Source organism: Caretta caretta, chromosome 5, assembly GCF_965140235.1.
Source record: "Caretta caretta isolate rCarCar2 chromosome 5, rCarCar1.hap1, whole genome shotgun sequence".
NCBI lineage: Eukaryota > Metazoa > Chordata > Testudines > Cheloniidae > Caretta > Caretta caretta.
Window position 1 is genome coordinate 103,782,160 of NC_134210.1, and position 23,734 is coordinate 103,805,893.

The 23,734-nt window shown below is 40.5% G+C and overlaps 1 protein-coding gene across 1 annotated transcript in view; it reads right to left on the bottom strand.

Annotated features, from left to right (window-relative positions):
* Positions 1 to 3,557: 3,557 nt before the first annotated feature.
* Positions 3,558 to 23,734, bottom strand: part of SPATA6L (spermatogenesis associated 6 like) — a 202,599-nt gene continuing 182,422 nt past the window's right edge. Inside the window, exon 13 of the mRNA XM_075128763.1 lies at positions 3,558 to 3,656. The gene's annotated coding sequence lies outside the window, so the exon portion shown is untranslated. The remainder of the gene's footprint in view (positions 3,657 to 23,734) is intronic.

Here is a 23,734-nt window from a genome sequence, read left to right on the forward strand (position 1 = left end):
AATGACATCTAATCAGTCCAGAACATTCTTTTGCATTAACTTATCATGGAATCAGGATGCACACACTATGCAGCCAGCTACAATTTCCAAAGCTTCATGGCCTGGGCCATTACATGAGAATTAAAATCCTTTTAAAAGCTGTAAATTATGGTGGGGGGACTGATCTTGATTTTAACTAAATATCACTCAGACTTGTCCGAACAATATTAGAATCAGATCATAGAAGTCTAACACACATTGACTGTTCCTTCTATCATTCCTTTAGAAAAGATTCTATCTAGCTTCTGCAAGTATGTGCCCATCGCTGTGGTATCTAGACAGCATCTACAAGTTAAAAGCCATGCATCCAAAATAATGTTGTGCATCTCTTCATTATTTGATTTTGTAGGCAATTATTTCTAGTAGACTAAATGTCTTGTTTATTCCTAGGATTATTTGCTCAATTTGAGGTTTATGTCTTTTGTTCCTACACAGTTATGTCTATTTCCTAGAAAGGTCCCACTCCTCTTGAAGTTAGTGACAAAACTCCTGTTAATTTCACTGAATACAAGCTCAGGTCCCAGGCTGGAGCTGCTCACACACTAAGTCTATGTTTGCACATATCTGAAGAAAGAAAGATGATAAACAGGTATCAAAATGTTATTTTTCTTCCGACATTGCTTTTGGGTCTACATACAAGCATGCACACATTTCTGAACCACGAGAAGTTTGTCTCATGGTGGGTGCAGTGGTTTGGAAGTTTGTATTCCTGCATTTGCACTTTACCCTCTGACTTTTGTCAAGTCACTATTAAAAAAATCTCTGTGCTTCAGTTTACTCATCTGTAGAATGGGCACAATAATAGCTACTTCAGTGAAGGGTTGTGAAACTTAACCCATTCACGTTTATATAAAAAGTGCCCCAAGCTCCATATATAAACATTACAATAATTGTAAAATACATTAACAATATGATATGGTACCTATCAATAATTCTTTACATTAGTATCTTTATTCCTCTTAAAATAGGGCTCTAAGTAGAGGAACAGTAAAAACAGTTCAGGTTATAAACTCTTGATCAGGCACATTGATGTGGAATGTGAATGACTAAAGAATGTATGGATACAGCTAAATAAGTAATGAATCATATAATGCCACTTTAGCAAGTTCAGTGCTTTTATTAAATTTAGCACCATGGTGCTCCGGACTGCAGATATGCAAAAGTTCAGATACTGTAAAAACAGTAACAGGTCTATCATCAGTGAAAAGTGTCTTCCTGACATAATTAAATATATTTAAAAACACTGTAAAAACTATTGTAATGATATTTTGTGAAAGATTTATCTAGAAAGTTTCCATGCTGCCCCCTGCTCCCTCAAGAAATACTCCATCCCAATGTTGCAGGCAATTTCTGTTACAATAGCTATAGATCAAATCCTCCTGTCTGAATTTAAAACTCCTGAGTTCATGTTGAAAATACAACTCCGATTGGCCCTGATGGAATACACTTTTTAGGACTTCCAGAAAATGGCAACTAAAAGTTGGCTCAGTGAGCATGACACATTTCTTTAAGTCATCTTAGTCATTTTAGCTTGCAAATGCTCCCTCACTGACTTGGCTCAATGTATTTCCTTTTGCTACACCAAATTCTGCCCTCTGATGTGCACTTGCAATTCATTGACTTCAATGGGAATGGGAGTACAAATTTTAAGGGATAATTTGGCCCTATGCATGTCTAGGTGTTCTCCCTCCATTGCTAGAAGTGTATTCTCGTCCTTGCTCACTGCAGTTTTCCCTCATTTAATTCACTCTATTAAAGACAGTTAAAGCCCCTTTTAAAATTTCTAAGCCTATAGTTTGGCTGTAAAAGAAATTCTTAATTAATCCACTATTCACTATAGCTGGAGAAGTTTGCATTTCCGCAAAAACCACTGGCATTCAGAGTTTCAGCTGAGAATGTGCTTGGATGAGTACCACTCTTCAAAGTGTTCAATTACATTAACATTACAGTAGCAAGCCCGTTAAAGGTTACCTTTAGAAAAAGCCTGCTAATGCTCTTGAGCAATAGGTTGAGATCCTGCCCTAGTGATTTCATGAGGTCTCCTTGCCCCCAAGTACACCAATATAGAGGGAAATGACTATCCTAATCGTTTTAAATGCTCTCCTACAGTGATAAATGATTCTTGGGAAGCTGTATCCAAAAAAAAAAAAAACCTCTGTTGTTGCTGGGGATGTATACAAAAGGGGTGTTTGCTAGAGCACCCCTTTTGTGTGCCAAATCTGATTGCTTATTGTTGCGTAACCCAGAGATATGCAATTTATTTTAGAAAAATAGAGCACAGAGATTCAGATCTTTTATGAATAGGAAATTGAAAAATCTGAATAACTGATAGGTACATGGCATTGTTTCCTTCTGTTAAAGTAATTTACTTCGCAAGGAATAAATGTTGTTAACTTATCAGCACCCAAATACCTTTGTGAGCCTTGATACAAACTAACGTATTTTCAAGAGAAGCAATATGTCTCAAACTGTAGAAAGGGAATATGCATGTACACACACACAAAATAGCCCCATCTACCACCCACCCAACTTATACAATCAAAATGTTGTCAGTACAGGATTCTAACTACTCAAGATTAAAAAACAAACCCTTTATGCTTCATGGAGTTTTTGGACTTGCTAAAAAAAGGTTATTTATTTAGCTGCTGAAAGAATGGAATCACCTTTACTATATAAAATTATATTACTATATAAAACAAAAGGTATGTTTACCCTTGAAAACAAAACACAAACCAATGCCATAATGTTGTATGTTAAGTAGCAACTGCTAGTGTGTACAGTTACTGCTATTGATTTTTTATTTCCAGCTCTGCCATTTTACAGCTCAATACATAGCTTTTACAATGAAACGTTTATAAGGCCTGCATAAGTAGTCAAAGTAGTTTGACTTCAATGAAATACTCAAATACTTAAAGCTAAGCATGCGCTTAATCATTTTGGAAGTCAGTTGGCTCTTCAGTTTTTGAGGGTTTTTTAAAATCATAAACTACTAACTAGTAATTTAAATGGCATGGAAAAAAATGCCACCTCCGCCTAGGGTTACTACCTCGCAGTTATCATTCCTAAGTGCTTTTGTGTTACGTGTCATATTGAGATCAGTAAATGATTTCTTAGGTTCCTCTAATTATTCAGCTCAAGACAGAGCAACTATTGTAACATCAGCTCCATTTTGAGATTAGTTTGCTTCATGCTATATACTGCCTTCGATACATAGATAATGAGAGAGACTGATTAGCTCAAATAACAGCCATAAAAATCAATGGATTAATTTTCTGCCTAATAGTCAAGCATGACATACACTCTGGATTGACCTTTTGCTGTTATAAAATGGCTTTATGTAAATATCTTACAGAAGTTTTTAACGTATAGTTATGCATATACGGAGACATATTTATATAATAAAAATGTAAGTGTCTTGGAATCATCAAAGTATACACATTGCCAGTTTATGTAACCCACCTGTTCGTTTCAGAGGAACAGCCGTGTTAGTCTGTATTCGCAAAAAGAAAAGGAGTACTTGTGGCACCTTGCTGTTACTCATCTTCCTTTCTCCATTCCTCCCATGATGTTTGTTACGTCCATTTGATGTCTTAACTGATTCAGACTTCTGGGCACTCCTACAACACAAACAAATCAATAATGATATGCTGTTGTGCAAATAAAAATAGTGCTACAATAACATTTGAAGCCAGCTGATTTTGCTAGCCCAGTGGCAGAGCTCTGCAGTAAGGCAGAGAAGACCTGAATTTCATTCCTGACATGAGTTTTTGGCTTCCTAGAATGGTAGATGCTTAGAGTGCTGTAGATAGAGCATCTTTAAGCTCTGAGGTGGGAAGTCGTTCATGCCACAAGTAGTAGTTCACAAACACCTCTGGACTTGTAAGAAAATATGTGGATAGGCTCCAAAGGGAATCCATCCTAATCCTCTTCCACCAAAGTGATGTGGGCTTTGGTCTTGAGAGTGGAGAGTGTAATACAGAGATACGGGTCTAGAAAGGAGATAGAGGACCCCGAGGGGGGGAAAAAACAACATATTTCTTCCCGCTTTGGACGGACTTACACTCCTTGCACTACCACGTCCAGGCTTCACCGGAGCTATTTTTAAAGGTGCCTTTCACTGACTTCCAAAATTATCCTAGCACTCTTGGATCGATTCCACTCTCAGGCGGTCGCTATTAGCATGGGTAGAACTCTTCTTGGCAGGCTGGAGTGCACTGTAGAGCTCGTTTTGCTGTTTGTCTGAGAAGATGCAAAATGCACGCAGCTAATAATCTGGGAGGCTGGAAAAGGACCCTTATATGGAAACCTGTGCAATAAGGAGGATGATCTGGTACTTAAGGCACTGGCATGGAACTCAGGAACTCTGGATTCAACTCCCAGCTCTGCTACAGACTTCTTATATGTCCTGGGCAAGTCATTTAAATTGGTAAGTTCCCCATCTGTAAAATGGGAATAATATTTCCATTGTCTACCTTATCTATATAGACTGCAAGGCCCAGATTTTTAAAAGGTATTTAGGCATTGCTGCACTCACCATTGCAACACCTCACTGATTTAAGAGCCTAAGTCTCATTTCAAAAGGGATCGAGGCACTTAGTTGCCAAAATCCCATTGACCAGAACAGTGTTTTACTATAGATTTGTCTAGGGTCTAACACAGTGAGGCCTCAAGTTGCTACTATAATACAAATTTTAAAATAACGTAGGGTGCAGATAGGATCATTAACCATCTCTTCTAGTGCTTGAGTACTAGAGGAGGATCGTGTCCCACTTGTTTCAAAAGAAAGAGGTTCCTTACATTCCTTATCCCCCTTTGTACTCCAATACAGCAGATAAGCCCTTTAAATACATTTGGAAAATAAATCCATGAATAAAAGTAATCACAGATTCCTGTTAAGGTGCAGCTGTTTGGTCTACCTCAGTTGGTCTACCTGAGCACTCAGCTACTACTGGTGAAGCCAGGCTGGCTTTGTAATTTTTTTTTTAAACCATTATGTGCACACTTTTGAACATGATTTAAGTACAATGAAAATTATTTGCCAACCACCTTTGCCAATATATAGAAAGCTATGATGTTGTTTCTATGGAAATTGCAGATCCACCTTAAAATGGAGGAAAATGCAAGGTAGATGTGAGAATTTTATTCTCATTTAGAGATCAGGGTTAAACTATAAAACGCATGGTACTAACATCATGTTTTCTTCCATGGAAAAACCAAGTTGAAAATTTAACTTTTGTTAATGCCCTCCTCTCTGGTACAGTAGGACTTATTTATGAGGAGTAAAAGTCATTTTCATTTGTCACTCTACAAACATGCATGAGGCATAAACATTGCTTAGAGACAGATAAGGAGTCTTCAGCCTACATTTAGTATTAACATTGATTCTATTGTGAAACACAATGTTGCCTCTTCTTCACAAGTGAGTTTGCAGTGACCTCTATAGGATAGACCTAAAATAGATGCACTTGTGTTCCAAGCTAAGATACATGAAATAATAATCATGCTGAACCAGTTTGTGCCCCCACAGGTTCACGTACAGTGGAAACCCTCCACACACAGATCTTCCCATCTCTGTGTGGGAGGAGGAGGAGGATCACCAACCTTGGTATCATGATGCACCCAGTCACAAGGAACCTGCTGAGATGTAATACCTGTGGCTGCATTGAAGTTTCTAAAGAAAACTTCTGCTCTGGGAAACCCTTTTTTGGGATGGGTTGCAGGGACAGCAGCGGGTGGAGAAGTTAAGTGGAGCACAGGTTTCAGTGGAGCACCACGACTAGACTGAAAAGTGCAGGGCAGAAGGCCTGATCCTGTAAGCTCCTGTGAGGTGCTGAGCACAGGTATAATGCCGGGGGTGGTGGTGCGGGGGGCAGAACTTGGCTGGAATTTCCACAGTCCAGCTTCTGGAGGATGTTCAATTCAATTTACACCCTGGGTGGAGAGCAGTGGAACTGAATGATATCCCACTGTGCGGCAGGCACTCTTCATGTAGAGACAAGAGACAGGAGCTAATTTGATTTCCTTGGACTGTTTTGACTGAGCAATAATAGAATGCAGTTCTTCAAATCAGAGATCATGGAGAGGAGCAAAGGTACATAAACACAGACCCCAATCACTATAGATTTCCAGTTCCATTTCTAAACCAGATAGATAAAGTCAACTGCAAATGCACATTCATACTTGGGGATGCCTATCTGACTCTTTTGAACTTTGTGCTCATCACTAATCCAGACAAACAATGGTGAATGGTTCCTACAAAAGACTTCACCAAAAACCACATAGCTGAACCTCATGCTTTCGCTGCTGTCTAGAACAAATAAACCATGCATTAATTATTAGGGCCAGATCCTTAGAGGAGAAATCCTTCATAGGCAGAGGATATCCGCTTTATATTGTGAAAAAACCCACACTTTAGACACTATTAATTTTGAAACCAAAAGTATCCAAAAGCAATACAGCTGCATGTCTCCCAGTCATACGTTCATATGCAGCCACTGATTTTGGTTGAAGACAACACTAAGATACAGTAAAAGCTGTGTTATGCGGCACTTTACCAACCCGAAAGCACTATAAACCAGCATTTCTGATCTTCATTGAATGTCTGGTTTATAGTCCAGTTGGCATGGGGCCAGCTAGCTGCCTACCTGGCTCCACATGACTCCCCGCAAGTGCCAATGTGTCCCTGCTGCTCCTAGGCGGAGGTGCAGCTAGGTGGCTCTGCAGCTCCCATTGGCTGGGAATTGCGGCTAATGGGAGCTGTGGGGGCAGTGCCTGTGGGTGGAGGCAGTGCGTAGAGCTGCCTAGCTGCACCTCCGCCTAGGAGCAGCAGGGACACATCACTGCTTGCGGGGAGCCACCTGAGATGAGCACCACCCAAATCTGGCACCACCCCATCCTGTGCCCCAACCCCTAGCCCTGAGCCCCCTCCCACACCCAAACTCCCTCCCTCTTAGTTAACCAGAATTTTTGACTTATCGGCACTCCCCCATGCTGGAGAACAACAGCTCAGTCTGTTCAGGGAAAGCTTGTGGTAGCTTTTCGGACTTTACTGTATATTGAACTGAGAAGTGCATATTGATCTTGAATCTGATGGTTAGTATTTACCTTGAAAGATAGTCTCAGTGTTGAAGAAAAACAAGCATTAATATGTACTTCAGTACTTTTCATGTTCAGTTCACTTGAATGTTAGGCAGTGCTTAATTTGTGTCAGGGCTGAGCCCTGGCACCTCTAGGCTTGGCAGTTCATAGCCCCAGCAACTCTGGGCTTGCTGCATCAGTTATGAATGTAAAAAAATTGCTTGAGCCCCAGCACCTAATTGCTTGACTCCCGGCACCTCTGTCATTACAAATTAAACACTGATGTTAGATAGTAATAATAGTGGTGGGGCAATTTATAGATCTCAGAACAGAACAGTTAGTTACAGTGCTTAATTTGTGTCAGGGCTTGCCAGGGCTGAGTGCTGGCACCTCTGGGCTTGCCACTTCAGTTATGAAAGTCAAGAAATTGCTTGAGCCCTAGCACCTCTTTCATTACTAATTAAGCACTTGTTAGTTCCTTGTCTAAGGACTAAGAGGAGATTAGCACCAGAGCACACAAAACTATAGTTCATTCTCTTCTATACTTATTCCTTTCGTTTATCTGCATACAGAAATCCTATTGATTTTTTTTAAAAGTAATTGATTTCAAAGGACTATATTTACAAAAATCCTTGCATTTTACCAATACAAGATTGCACTGCACGTCTGGACTAGAATCCTGAACTTCAGGCTGCTAGTTCTGTGGTTGATCGAGCAGTGGTACCAAGGCATCATCTTATGGTGACTGAATTAGGACAAAAGGGAACGAAAGCTACTAGTTTTTTCCCCCCCACTTCCCCTTCGAATGCCCTGCAAGTAAGAGTTCTTTACAATCAGGTTCTGAATTTACTTCTATTAGAAGGCATTCTTCATAGAATATGCGTCATGTGCCTCATTGGGCACATGACCAGAATTCCTCACCAAATTGGTCTGCTGATTGGATCATTAGCTTCTCCAGCTTGGGCCAAGTACTGATGAGGAGTTCGATGGGAACGGTGATTCATGTCCTCCATTAGAATGCATTGGGAAATGCCTTATTCACAGTTAATATGTGGGGATAATGGCTCAGCTGTGTGGCTTTATAGCCTGATTTTGAGGCACTGTCTCCTTTAGTTAGACTTTAATGCTTAGAGCGACTGACACCTCACAGCAGGGCTTAACAATTGGGGTACACCGGAGGCACAGCCCCGCTCAGATAAATGAAGAAACATTTTTTAAATGACAGCTGATGAAAGGTGCTAGACTGATGACCCAGGATACTGAGGTCCTGCCATTATCATCCATACAGAGCCTACTTGTGCATGCCTTCTTCAGGCAGAGCACCCACTGAACTCTGTGTAAGTCAGAAAAGCCACCACAAGCTTTGCCTGAACAGACTGAGCTCAGAACAGATATGCTGTTGCTGCCCAAGTTGTACAATTTCCCCCACACTGCTTCACTCATGTGCCTCATCCCCACCCAGGAGAGGTCACTTCTAAGAGTGAAAGAGATGTTCACTTTCATTGTCCATTTTTTCCCACTGGCTACTCTAATGTTGTTGCCAAGGGCATTAACAGGTGATGAGCACGGTAGCATATAATGATTTTTAAAATTAGTGTGTGTCAGGTCAACCTAGGGTTACCAGACAGCAAATGTGAAAAATCGGAAGGGGGGGGAGAGTGGTAATAGGACCATATATATAAAAAGAGTCCCAAAAACTGGTACCGCCCCTATAAAAATCAGGGCATCTGGTCATCCTAGGTCAACCTCAGAGTAAAATAAATTTACTTCACCTTAATTCTATAAGCACAGCAACCTGGGCCAGATTTAGAGGCAGGTCACCCAGGCGACCGCTTGGTGTGCTGGTTTTGTTGTTAGCGACAAAAGGGAAAATAGAATGTTTGAAGTAAAGTGTTTCAGGTATTCCACATGTGGATTTGTTTTTCCACTAACCTCCTAGAATGTTCTGGAGGTTTGTAGAATCTCAAGGAACCTTCCAGACTTTCTGAGAACTACATTTTCCTTGAACCTCCTAGAATGCTGTCAGCCATGCCCTTGTAGGTATATAAGTGACAGGGCACTGCCAGTCAATCAGGGAGATTGGGAACAAAGTGAAGTGAGAGCCCAGCTGCGACATTGTGAACCTTGTTATATTGTTTCAGAGTAGCAGCCGTGTTAGTCTGTATCTGCAAAAAGAAAAGGAGGACTTGTGGCACCTTAGAAACTAAAATTTATTTGAGCATAAGCTTTCGTGAACTACAACTCACTTCATCGGATACATTATATTGTGTAATTGGGAAAGTGTACTTGTGTTTTAAGATTTGACGAGTGTAAGCAATGACTAATAAAGGACATATTTAATGAGACGTGCTTCAGTTCGCAAGAGCAAAGGGGAGAAAAGCGACCTTTTGAACTAAAGGACAAGGGTTAACATTGTAAAACTGTCACCAACTGTAACGCTATTTAATACTGGTCCACGCAATGTTGGTGCACAATTCAATTTCTTGAAGTTAATACATTTCAGTTATTCTTAAAATTAAAAAGTCTATAAGCTTAGAGGAAACTAATTTTTATTTGCTTATATATGGCATGATTAAATACAGATTTACAGATCCTAGCATGCAAATTTATCTTTCATGACAGGGATAAATCACGCATGCAAATTATGCAAAGTTGTGAAATGGGCTACAAATGCAATCAAAAATACAATATTCAAAAATTTAAACAAATATGGGGGAGGGGGGGCTTCCAAAGACACTCCTCAGAGTGCCATTTGGTCTAGGCCCGGCCTTGACAGCAATTAATGCTGATGAGGATCCTTGTGGCACACTTGTTCTAGTATCTACAGTGTATAGCATGCATTTTGGTAAAGAGGCTCCAGTACAGCTGCAGGATATCAATGAATAGCTTGTCAGCCACAAAATAGCATGGAAAGGCATTTTCAAAAAAGTGTACTTAATTAAGGAGCCTCTGTAGAGCTCAGACAAGTTACAATGCCCCACCTTCAATCAGACTCTCTACAGGGACAAAACAATTTGGGCGGGGAAGTTTTGATAGCAGAAGCCAGTTGATGCTCTGGACTTGAGTTACTGACCTCTGGCCAGTCAATAGGGAGTCAGAAAAACTTTACTGTAATATTGCAGTGTTCATGCTGCAATCCTGCTGAAGGTGCTGCTGCTGTCACTTATTAAACTCACTCCAGAAAACTCTGGATTGGTTATATGACCTTTTAGTCGACAGTCCTAGGAGCTAGCAAATGTTTGAAATGCCTAACAGTCTCTAACACGAGATACCTTATTTATCTTGTGCTAGTCCAATTTGTATCAGCCTTCCACAACAAATGAACACAATTGTTCTTTTGGGTATCCATTATTTTTTGAATGCTACCTTTTAAGAGTGTTAGCATGAAGCTCATAACATGTATAACACAAAGCTAGTTAACAATGCAACATACACTACAATGTATTCTTTGTGCTGTACGATCCTGCCATTGCTGGGCCTGAATTTGTAACCCACTTTCCCTCATTTATCCGTGAATGAGAAAATATGAGTATTTTAAGAGTATCCTGGATAGAAAAAAAAAAACCTGGTTGGAGGAGCTAGTGTAAATGGATTCTACTGGTATCAGGACACCAGAGAGCCTGTGGGCTATTCTTCCTAGGAACGTTTACTGGCAGAACTGTAGCAGTATATAATTATGGCAGCATAGCTTCACATGTGGACACTCTATTCCAGAACAAAAAAGTGACTTTATTCTGGTGTAATTATTGTACTTCCAAAGGAGTAAACAGAGTAATTACTCCAGAATAAAAGAGTGACCTTATGCTGGTATAGTGTGGCATAGCTATAGTACTACCAGCCAGTTCCCTTGTGTAGATAAGCCCTTACTGGAATCCCAGAATAACTCTACTGAAGTCAATGAATGTACACTGGTGTAACAGAGATCAGAATCTGATCTCTGGGCAGCAGCAAGGAAGCTTGCAGTAAGGAAGTTGAAGACTCCAAAGACCATGTAACTACATGGCCTTTGTCCTTGAGCAATAGAACTGGTGGCAAATGAAGCAGCTAAAGGCTTGGGGAGTGGGGGAGGGAGGGTATAACCCAGAATTGCTATTTGAAAGTGGATTAAGTAAAAATGGTACAAAGGCACTGTAGCTCCCCATGTGGGCACTTCTGATCCATGCTAAGCATGGAATGGCTATTGTGCTTTAAATTTACACCCTAGCTGATTTTGCAATGGCTTCCTCACAATGTCAAGTCCTAACATTTTTCAAAGGTGTTAAACCCTGACTACGCTAGGTGCTAAACTGAAAATCCTGGTCCCACTGAAGTCAATAGGAGTTTTGCCACTGACTTCAACGGGGCTAGGATTTGTTCTGTAAAATATATAAATCTTCTTATCTCACATTAAAACAACACCTTTTTGTTAGTCTAGAGAAGGCCTATGTTCCTTGAAAAGCTCGATCAGATTTGGAGAGAGGGAGTTTATACTGAAGCCCTGGCAGGAGTGCAGCTAACAGCTATGCTAGGAAGTCTGCACACTGCACCAGAGACCCATTAGTGAATTGCCAGCATATCACAATTCCACTCTGTGTGCCATGCTTCCAGGAGGAACAGCCCAGTGAGAGGAAGAGCACCCTCGGGATTCTGGGCTGCTCTAATTTACAGCAGCCTGCAGAGGTCTGTTTCACAGCCTGATGCAGCCCACAATCCCCATCATACACTATAGATCCACCAGCAACCCACACCCAGCACCTAAACTTATACCAGGGGCAGCATAGGGCCAACCTGAAACAGTGTTTGTGCCTGGAAAATCTCCCATGGCTCCTTGCAGGCTGAGTGGAGAGAGAGGGCTGAATCCCTCCCAAGCTCTGATAACTCTCCATATTTAAAGTCATGGACATTCATGTATTAGATCTGACCTAGAGGAGCCCAGGGTGGGGATAAGCTTCATATGGCTCTGTCCTATCTACCATTCTTTTCCCCCTAACTCTGGACAAAAAAGTTAGACTTTTGCAGCTTTGACACTACCTTCAATTTCAGGGTGCTTCAACCCTTATTCAAATGACTTCATATTGCATACACTCTACTCTAGCCTATCAAGTTTCAGGCTGATCTGTCTCCACCTGTAGAGTTTAGAGGTGATGGAAAATTCACTTTCGCCAGAATCTCAGCTGCAACCTTCAGAGAGGAGTGTCTGGGTGCTGCTTCACAATAGCAGAGAGCCACCCTGCACTGAGAGGATCTTGAAGAGGTATAGAAGGAAAAGACACTTCAGGTAGTTGGGTCTATCCTTTCAAAAGTAGAGGATACGAAGAAAGGACAACAGGAGAATATCCAGCTGTATCTGTAGTTCTAGTGTCACACTCACCATAGCATCAGCATGTTTTAAGCAACGTTAATTCTAAACTTAATTTGTAGAAAATATCTTGCCTTCAACTGTAAAAAAAAAAAAACCTTAAAATAAATGAAGCATTCAAAAAAATGGGAAAGAGGGGAGATTGTTACCCATTCAGCCTAAACAGCGAATGAAGGGAGAATAAGGGCACATCCAAATGCCAGTCAGATAGTGATGTCTCAGTAAAAGAGTAAGATTGACTTTTTTTGTTCTAATTGTTTTAATTTCCATACAAATTAACAAGGAATCAGTTATATCGTCCCATGTGGAAAACTTGGTACCCATATGTGAGTTGAGAAAATCTAGGCAAGGCAAGAGACCTTTCTATAATAGAGACCTCAGAGCATTTCCCTTCTGTGGAATTTATTCAGAGGAATGAAGAGCCATTTATCATGACAGCTATAGCATTTGGTGCTGTGACCTTACCAGATCTCACAAGCTAAGCAGGGCTGGATCTGGAAATGGGCAGCCTTTCAATGGGACAAGATTAGATACACCCAAAATACTACAGGAAGTGTGCTGGTGGATCCAGCAGATGACACTCTTCTCTTCTGAATCAGTATTTAATCAGTGCGCCAGCATGATGTTAAACAGCACTGTGGTTGGGGTATCTGACTAAGTATTCATATCATGCTGATCACCATACTAGCTGAGAACTTGATTTTGCAGGGCACTAATGAATGTAAGGGAGAGACGGTTATGCTGATATAGGCTAAGGTGTGAATTTAAAATATTCTAGTTATGCCATTATAATCTCTAGCACAGACACTCATTTTGACATACATGCCTTTTTGGTTTAGCATGTATCACTTGGGAAAGGGTTTAAACTAATAAAAAGTCACTTATATCAGAACAGAGTATCCACATGGGGAGTTACCAGTGTAACCATGTAGACAAGGTCTTAAATGGGCAGGACCACATTTTTCTCTTTTCCACACTGCTAAATAGGCCTCCCATCTCCACTAGCTCACAACACACTTCTGGCCAATCCAGTTTGCCACAAACTATCAGATGAACTGCATGAAGCCTCCTTGCCTACTTATGAGCCAGAGCAGCCTCTGGCAAGACCCTTTAAATGGATGCTACTAACAAGGGATCAAGGCCAGGTCTATACTACAAATTTTTGCCAGAGTTGCTGGCCAGGGCCGATTTGTGACCAACATAACTGTGCCGGGAAGAGCCTTTAGTGTAGATGCAGTTATAGTCAGTCAGCAAACAAACTTCCAAAGTATCATTGGCGGAAATGATGCTGGAACAAGTTAGTTGATAGCTTAGAACAATGTTGCAGACAGATTACAATACACTGAACCACAAAGCTGAGTAGTCATGGACAAACTCTTGATTATTGGACCATAGAACCAAATGAAGAATGGAAAAAAAGGAAAAAAAGTACAATGGCTGAGTCATCACCCGGTTAAACAAGGGCCATGGTCGCTGCTCAGAAACCAAGGCAGGAGTGAAAAGTATGTGATCTGAACAAATAAAAACAACATGCAGAACAGGGAATTACATGATGTACTTGAAAGATAAGAAATTATTCCTGAACATAGAACATAACATTATCCTAGGCCAGAGCACTTGCAGTAATGATGCAAGTGAAAAGATATGAGTGTGAAATCGTCTATGCAAAATGATATGGGAAGGCAATGGAGAATTCTATCATGATGAACACAGGATATTGAAAAAACAAGCAGTCCTTGTGGCAACTTAGAGACTAACAAATTTATTTGGGCATAAGCTTTTGTGGTCTAGAACCCACTTCATCAGACGCATGGAGTGGAAAATACAGGAGCAGGTATAAATGCATAAAAGGATGTGAGTTGCCTTACCAAGTGTGAGGTCAGTCTAACGAGACAATTCAATGACTCAACCACTCCCAGTCTTTATTCAGGCCTAATCTGATGGTGTCCAGTTTGCAAATTAATTCCAGTTCTGCAGTTTCACATTGGAATCTGTTTTTGAAGTTTTTTTGTTGAAGAATTGCCACTTTTAGGTCTGTTATTGAGTGACCAGGGAGATTGAAGTGTTCTCCTACTGGTTTTTGAATGTTATAATTCCTGATGTCAGATTTGTGTCCATTTATTCTTTTGCGTAGAGACTGTCCGGTTTGGCCAATGTACATGGCAGAGGGGCATTGCTGGCACATATCACATTGGTAGATGTGCAGGTGAATGAGCCCCTGATGGTGTGGCTGATGTGGTTAAGTCCTATGATGGTGTCCCTTGAATATATATACAGACAGAGTTGGCACCATGGTTTGTTGCAAGATTTGGTTCCTGGGTTGGTGTTTTTGTTGTGTGGTGTTTGGTTGCTGGTGAGTATTTGCTTCAGGTTGGGGGGCTGTCTGTAAATGAGGACTGGCCTGTCTCCCAAGGTCTGTGAGAGTGAGGGATTGTCCTTCAGGATAGGTTGTAGATCCTCGATGATGCATTGGAGAGGTTTTAGTTGGGGGCTGTAAGTGACAGCTACTGGTGTTCTGTTACTTTCTTTGTTGGGCCTGTCTTGTAGTAGGTGACTTCTGGGTACCCTTCTGGCTCTGTCAATCTGTTTCTTTGCTTCACCAGGTGAGAATTGTAGTTTTAAGAACACTTGATAGAGATCCTGTAGGTATTTGTCTCTGTCTGAGGGATCGGAGCAAATGCGGTTGTATCTTAGAGCTTGGCTGTAGACAATGGATCGTGTGGTGTGGCCTGTATGAAAGCTGGAGGCATGTAGGTAAGTATAGCAGTCAGTAGGTTTCTGGTATAGGGTGGTGTTTATGTGACCATCGCTTATTAGCACCGTAGTGTCCAGGAAATGGACCTCTTGTGTGGACTGGTCCAGGCTGAGGTTGATGGTGGGGTGGAAATTAGAGAAGATGGTGGATATCAGGGTGGAGTTGCATTGGTGCTGAAGCTAAAGGCAAGCCTGACTCTCAAGGCATTTAACCCGATATCTCTTTGTATGCTGAAGAGGAGATTCAGAATCAAATCCTGTGCTGTTACACTTGTATTATTGTATGTGCTGACCTCAGCAGCGCCAAAGGAAGAAACTGCTGAATTTTTAGAATGATCCACAGGAGAGAGAAAGATGACATACATGGAACTACAGCTTGCAAAGAAACAGGTGTTTAGACCAGGACAAAGTACAATAGATCTATTATTTGTGATAAGACAAATAGAGAAATATATAGAACACAACCAAACCTATTACAACAACTCTACAGACTTTAGATGCTTTAATAGCATTTGGCAGAAAGGCTTATGGCAAGTTTTGAGAAGGTATGGCATCCCTGAAAAATTGATCAAGCTACTAGAAAACATCTATAGCAAGTTGGTCAGGGTAGACAAGAAGCTGATGGAATTGTGCAGGACAACCATAGGAATGAAACAAGGATGCACACTATTGCCAGATTCATTCAGCTTGGCTGTAGAATGGAGAGATAAAATGGATGGAGTCATGTTATGTGGCAGGACGGTGCATAACCTTAGATTCACAGACAATATTGACCAAGGAGGATTTACAGAGAGTGACTCACAAGGTAGACTGGAAAAGCAGAAGACTCTGATTTGAAGATCAGCACAGAGAAGACAAATTATGGCAATTGGAAGACAAAAGAAAGAGATAAAGATCAAACTGAGAGACAAAGAACTAGAACGAGAGGAAATATTTGTGCACCTTGGAGGATTAGTACTGAAGAATGGGAATGGTGAAGATGATGTAAAATGAACTAACTAGCTGCTAATGCATTCAAAGACTCAGAGATCTGAAAGGCTAAAGACATTTTGATTTAAAAAACAAAAATCACTGCATATGAGAACGGTCACGGCACTACTGCTGATGTTATATTCGTAATAATAAAGCAATGGAGAGGGATTCACACATTAATGCTTTGTTTATTTCTCACTGAAAGGTGCTCAGAAACCAAGGTGATGAGTGCAGTGTAAAAAACATGAATTGTTTTGCAATTGTAGCCGGGGGCATGTCTGCGAAGTTGAAACCTCCTCTCTTTCTCCTGGCTCAGATTTGGGATTTATTTCTTTGCTTAGGTGAAAGCTAGGTTAGGATTGCTGAGCTGTGTAGCTATACTGGTAAAATGCTACAAGTATGGATGTGGCTCCTACTGGCATAGCGTATTCCAGCATCCCTGAGTGAAACAAGCAATATTGGTAGAAGTGCGAGCTTTGCCATAGGATATTTTATGCACTTGGAGAGGCAGATGTGCCCTTTCCCTAGTAGTTTTGCCACTAGCTACCCTCACTAGGTTTAGCATGCCAGATGAGGCAAAATCACGGCAGTGTGTGGCACTGTTGTGCTGTTTGGAGCCTCTTCTGAGAGTGAGTTGCCTGGACCAACTGCAAGAGAACCATCATGTGTGCATGCAGCCGTCTACTGTGCAGAGGTACTCTTTGGAGCTCCGACCATGCACTCCTACTCCTCCACTCAAACTAGTGTGCTAAAAATAGCAGTTTGGCATGCTCCCAGCTGCTGTGCAGGTATAGGCTCCATAGACTGATGGATCTGGCTTACTCTGCTGGTTTCCTATGGTGTTTCTGCTATTCACGACCAAGGAGGGAAACAAACAGTTTTGTTTAAATATAGAACTAGAATACATTTCCCCAGCCTCTCGGCCATTTTCTTTGTTGTACACGCACCCTGGTGCATGAGGTTGAAATACAGGTCACAGGGAATACTGGTGGGTCAAAATATTGGCAGCATCTTACTGTATCTATATCATGCATGGGACAGCAAGGCTAGCTCCCTAACATTTATGATCCCCTAATTCTGATTATTACATATTTTTTTCTTCCATCCTGAAGTTTCATTTAGCCAGATCTCTTCAGTTAGGAGTGTTTGTTTCCTCAAGCTGTGAGTTATGAATTTTCTGACACAGGCTACTCGTAATAGCAACTGCTTTTTTCTTTCTCGAGCGAGAGAGCGAAATTTCTTTTGGCACATAGCGGAACAAACAAAGCAACAACAAGACTGGGAAAATATTAGCATGAAACACAGTGGACACAAGTACATTTTCCTAGAAACTGAAATAGTTAACAATTTACAAGCAACCAGAATGACAAAGGCTTTACCAATACTCAAGGGCAAATCCGTAGCTGTTGCAAATGGCTATAGCGGAGGATTTGTCCCTTGGAGTTTTTTGCTAGCATTTCCCACTGTTGCTACCAATGGCAGCAGCAGAGAGAGCTCTAGTCTAGACAGAGCTTCAGGTGTCGACTGGCATTTTAAACATGTGGGATAGCCTTGGCAGAAATCAGTGTTTTGTAACTATATATTCTTGATTTTTTTTAAATCTATTTAAATGTTCACAATTGTGGGAAATACAGGGAAGACACAAATTGTCAATATTGCAGGTCAAAACATACAAAATAGTCTTAAGTCAAATTCTAAAGTTCAAGCAGCATTTTTCCTTGCTTTGCCTGTTAATTTTGATCATTGGAAACACTGTCATTTTGTGCATGTACAGTGAAATTGATGTTTACCAAAATTTACTGATAAAAATTAGGGCTGTCAAATGATTAAAAAATAATCACAGTTAATCAGGAGATTAAAACTGTGATGAATTGCAACTTTTTTTTTAAAATTGCACTGTAAAGCAATAGAATACCTACTAAAAATTATAAATATTTTTTACATTTTCAAATATATGGATTTCAGTTACACAGAATACAAAGTGTACAGTGCTCACCTATTATTAGATTATCTTTTTTACAGTGCAAATATTTGTAAACAAAAGAAATGAGATGAACTGAAAAATAGTATTTTTTGCTTTTTTAGTGCAAATATTTGTAATAAAAATATGAAGTGAGCACTGTACACTTTGTATTCTGTATTGTAATTGAAATCAATATATTTGAAAATGTAGAAAAACATCTAAAATATTTTTAATAAATTTTAATAGGTATTCTATTATGGTTTGACAGTGTGATTAAATGGCTATTAATCATGTCTTCTTTAAAAAAAACTAGTTAATTTGTTGTGTTAATCGCATGCATTAACTGCGATTAACTAACAGATCTAATAAAAATCTAATCCTTCAAAGCCTAACTATGGGTTGTTTTTTTCCAAGATGTTCAGTGTCAATTTAAAACTATTCTCCCACTCAAGTCAGCAGTAGAATTTGTAAGGACTTCAATGGGAGCAGAGTTAATCATTGCTGAGCCCTTTTAAATATTCCTCCCTATGCTGTATAAGACAGTGCATAATATGCCAGCAACCACCAGAACCATGTCTCCATTTGCACTTCTATGACTGCAGTCACTGTTGAAGATGAACCAGTGGTAGCAACAGCAAAAAAACAAGACAAAAAAACCCACCACAGTCTTACTGTATTAAATGCTTATAAGAAGATTGAGTAGAAGACATGGCTTTAAAAAAAGAAAAAAACAAAAACAAACAAAAAAACCTCCTAAGGTTTTGTGAAGTCTCAGAAGATATCACACTTTCACTATTTGTTAGAAATATTTTGCTGTCATTTTGTGGTCACTCCCCATGCCACTGTTCTAAGCAGTTATGCATACACTCAAAAGAAGTGGTATGGTTGCCTCTATTGGGATTTACAGTGTATCATACTCAGAGCTCAGGACCAGAGCTGGTCAAAAACTCAGAATTTCCATTCTGCTGGAAATTCTGACACACAAAAAGAAATGGCTCCAAATTCAAAAGAAGAGTTCAAATTCTGAAATGTCCTGCAAAATGAATTTGGTAAAAAAATAATTTTGGCTCAATCAAAACATTGTTTGACTAAAATTGAAAGGTTTTGTTTCAGTGATGATTTTTTAAATATTTTGTTTAATTTTACATTTTAAAATTAGGGCTTAATAATTGTTAATATAAAAGCATATTTAATAAAAATAAAACCCAAACACATTTATAAAACAAACAAAACAAAAAGCGTTCCATATTTCTCAAAAACAAAGTGTTCCATACATTCAACATTTTTGTTTCTAATTATTTTTAAATGAAATTTCATCAGAAAAATCACATTTCTGGAGAAAGTTTAGATTTCAACAAAATGGGTTTTTTCCCCAAAGGCAAAAAATATTCTGCTGGAAAATTCTGACCAGCTCTTTTCACTACTAAGAACGCAAGGGCTCAAATCCTCAACTTGCTGAGCTTCTTCTGCAAGTGCTGAGCACCCTTGTTTCCCAAGAGCTCAGCAAGAAGATCTTGGTATGAAATTACCAGGGAGAAAATAAAGAAGGGTTGGGTAAAGGTGTTGCCAAGAAAGGACTGTGACCAGTGACACACATGCTAGTGACAGGAGAAGTAATGAGGAAACGTTGTTAAACAATAAAGGTTCAAAGGAAGGGAGGTCCTGGAAATAGAAACTCATGATGATGTAAATATAGGGAAGGTAAACTGTTGCATTGTTTACAGGCCTGATGATAATGTACTATAGGTGGAAGTGTTTCGGTAGAAAGCAAACTGTAAAGTTCAGACCAGGAACTGGAAGAGGAGCAGGTTCCAGAGGCATCTCCTGCTGGGCACATCCACCTACAACACAGCCCTCCCACAAGCCAAAATTTATTTTAAAAATCAGAACACTCGTCAGTGCACAGAAGCATCAGCTATTTTGTTTGCAGCCTGTACAGAGGGGAGGTGCACGTGCGCACACACACACAGCACGCGCCCTATGATGGAGACTTTATTTGTTCTTCCTTATTGTTGCTTTTCTCAATCTAAAATAAGTATGTGAAATTGTTGTTCTTCATAAATGCAAATATACCAGTGAGTGATTGTGGCTGTTCTCACAAGATCCTCTTGGGTCACTTCCATGCCAGATCTAGAAAAAAAAATCTATTTTTGGATGCCATTTAGACCCAGAGCCATAGGATCAGATAGAGAGTTGAGGATTTGAATTGGAACGACACTTGAAATTCAAGGGGTAAAGCAGAATGCCCTTGCCTTTACTCTGGGAGAGAACAAGTTAAAAATGGAGAGCCTTATTGAATAGGGTTCATGTAGTTGCTGGCAGAATTCAGGCAAGAGTTTTTAAACAAGAATTGAGATCAAGGGATACAAATGAAATTTGGAAGTGGGGGAGCAAAAAAAAAAAAAAAAAAGTGGCCGGATTTACCAGTTCATTATACTAGTTGTATTCCAGTTTACCTTTACTGAATCAGTGGAGTTTCCTCCCATGTAAAGTTCGTGTTATGGAGTGATGAGTGATACCCTTGATATTTACTACTGAACTTTTTTACCACTTCAAAATAAGAAAGGAGACATGGGAAAATCCTGGGATAGCTACAGACTATTTACTTCCAGTTAGACTAACTTACCACAAGATGTCACCAACGCCTAATAAAAGTTTAGGAAATAAAAATTAGGTTTCTTTCAGCACAATTTTTGCAAAGTGATTTAAAAAATATGCACACTGTTCTTTGGACAAAGCTCACCATTGCCATAAAACTGGGCCCTTCTGTTCGAGATCAAACATTTCCCAATTCATAGTTTACTTGTGACACATGGCTTTATATATCTGCAGTATTGTTGTTGTTTAAGAGGTCTTCTACAATATGCGAGACCCCCATTATGCTTAACAATCTGTCCCAATATGTATGTAGCTTAGACACTCTGGTTACCTTCCCCAGATCGGAAGAAGAGCTGTATGAAGCTCAAAAGCTTGTCCCTTCCACCAACAGAAGTTGGTCCAGTAAAAGATATTGCCTCACCCAGCTTGTCTAACAAGGCTACATAATCATTCATAAATGCACACAAATCAGTGCCCCAGTTTGCTATGCAGCTCCCTAACACAACAATTTATAGTAAAGGTGGAGTCACTGTGCATTAGTGGTGCCTGACCCTGGGGAGCAATGCCTTGGGACAATTCCAGTGTTGTTCTAACTAGAGTAACTGATCATTAAATATGGGCCTTGGTTCTGTAGAAACCCAAAAACAACATGCGAGATTTTCAAAGGCACAAACAGGAGCTTACTTTCAATGGGAGTTGGGAACCTAACTCCCCTTTGTGCCTGGAGTGGGGTGTGAGGGGGAAAGAGAAGGAACCACACACACCAGGTTCCAAGGGCTGAAATAAAGAGCTGTTTGTTAACATTAATTTTGTTAAGAAAAAGTTTTCACAAAAGGATGATGCATCTGATTTGTTTTCCTTCAAAAAGTACACTTTGGGGCATGCCCTTAAGACTCTGTTCACTGACCCTACTCTTTTTAACACAGGCTATTGTGTAGAAGTTTCCAGCCCTGGCTGTGCATTATTTTACTCAGGTGTTTACAGCTGCTCAGTACAGTCGGTAAAAGATATCTGGAATCAAAGAGAGGTGAAGTGACTCGACCAGTTCCTGGTGCTCAGCACTTCTGTAGGCTAGGCTCAAGAAGTCTGGAGTCGGGCACCTAAAAATTAAGATGCCCACAATCAAATGCCACCTCGGACTCTTTTGGGACTGGATTAGCTGGGGCATTCAAATGTCATACAGCAGAGGGAACACATAGGTACCTCCTTTGATCTCTGCCTCATCGGTCCTAGGATATTTTTTGTTGTTTAAAATAGAACAACTAAAATCACTAAGCAGATGCTGGGGTTAGCTGAGCTGTGGAGAGCACAGGCCAGATAGTGCAAAGGGGGATTAAACTCATCACCACAGTTTTACTCCCTGGACTGCTGCTCTGTGAAGGGTCAGTTCCCCTCCACTGTGTTACAGCAGTTGTCCCCAACATTAACTCTAGCAGTTACAGGGGGGAAAAACACACATCTGAACATCAGCATAACCAGGAGTATCACAGCTCCCTTTCCCCCTCTGTTACAGTGGCATCAAGGGGTGAGTGTCACTTTACAGTGTAAGAATGATGTCTGGTAGTGGTGTAGTGATCTTCCCTGAGCTGATTAAACTATCTTTAGTGACAGATTGCCTAGGCAGAGTGGCGTAAAATGAGTATACCACACACCAGATTCTGACCCATTACACTTACATCATTTAAAAACAATGTGGGGGGTGAGATGGGAGAAAAATCTCAACGCCCCGGGAGGCTGATTATTGTGTAATAATGTATTTTTGGCTATTGTTTCATCATGTCCTACCTCCAGCATGCCATTATTGTACAATAACACAAGCCTTATGGCATCTTGTTGCTTAGGTAACAGATAGCAGGGTCCAGACGGATACATGATTACAGAGAGTAGGACCAGGTCATTTGCACTAAACCCTAGCAGAAAATAAGTTAACAAAACTTGTGTGCACTTCTGCAGCCCACTGACATTAGAAAAGAGAGTTATTCCACGTGGTACTAGTGGATTAAGGGATGAAAAGACAGGATGCCCAGTTTAAGTTAAAATGTTTTTACCAAAAGATTTTTGAATAAATCCAACTGTTGCTACTCTGTGCCAATAACAAATACACCAAATCTGGTTGTTCAGTCCTGCAGTTCTTATTTGGGTGAAATTTTTCTTGAAGCCAGTGAGGGTGTTTCTATAAGGGTTTGGGAGCAAACTCTTACACATGGCTCAACAGCTTGAAGTTAGTAGAGCTATATATGCAGTGAAGGAGGTAAAGATACAAAATGCCAGCTTTACTTAAAAATAGTACTAACTAAACATCCACATTCAAGATGGGTCTGAGCCACATAGTTGTGAAAAGGGGTCAAACCCTGTCTTTTCAAGATCCAGGCCCAGATTGCTGTCTTGGGCTCACCTCTAAACTATACTGGGTAAAATTCATCCCAGGAAGAGAGCCAGCACAAAGCCTATGCATCACTTAAACCCCCCAGAGATCAAACTATTCATCTAAGCTCTCTGACATGGAAGCTAAGTTTTCCATTCCCCCAGCCCACTGCATGATTTCAGTTGGCTTCCAACTGCTATAGCTCTGGGACAAGACCCCAGCCCAACCACCTGTAGGCTATGTCTACACCAGCACTTGCTGTGGTATAATTTATGTTGCTCAAGGGTGTGAAACCCGCCCAAGTGATGCAAGTTATGCTGACTTAAGCGCTGGTGTGAACAGAAACTCTCCCACCGACATTACTCCAGACCTGCGAGTGGCAATAACTGTTAAGCTGACGAGAGAGCTCTCCCCCATTAGAGAGCTTACAGTGGCTCGGCTGCATCGCTGCAACTCCGCCGCTGTAAACACTAAAGTAGCCGTAGCCTAAATCAAGTCCTTTTGTAAATACATGTGTGTTCTGTCAGTAAGAATCCCTACTCTCATATAGCTTCCACCATGCCATTCTGGGTGTTTTGCAACTGGGTTGCCTCCACCCTTAGGCCCTGGTCCAGCAAGGCAAGTTAGC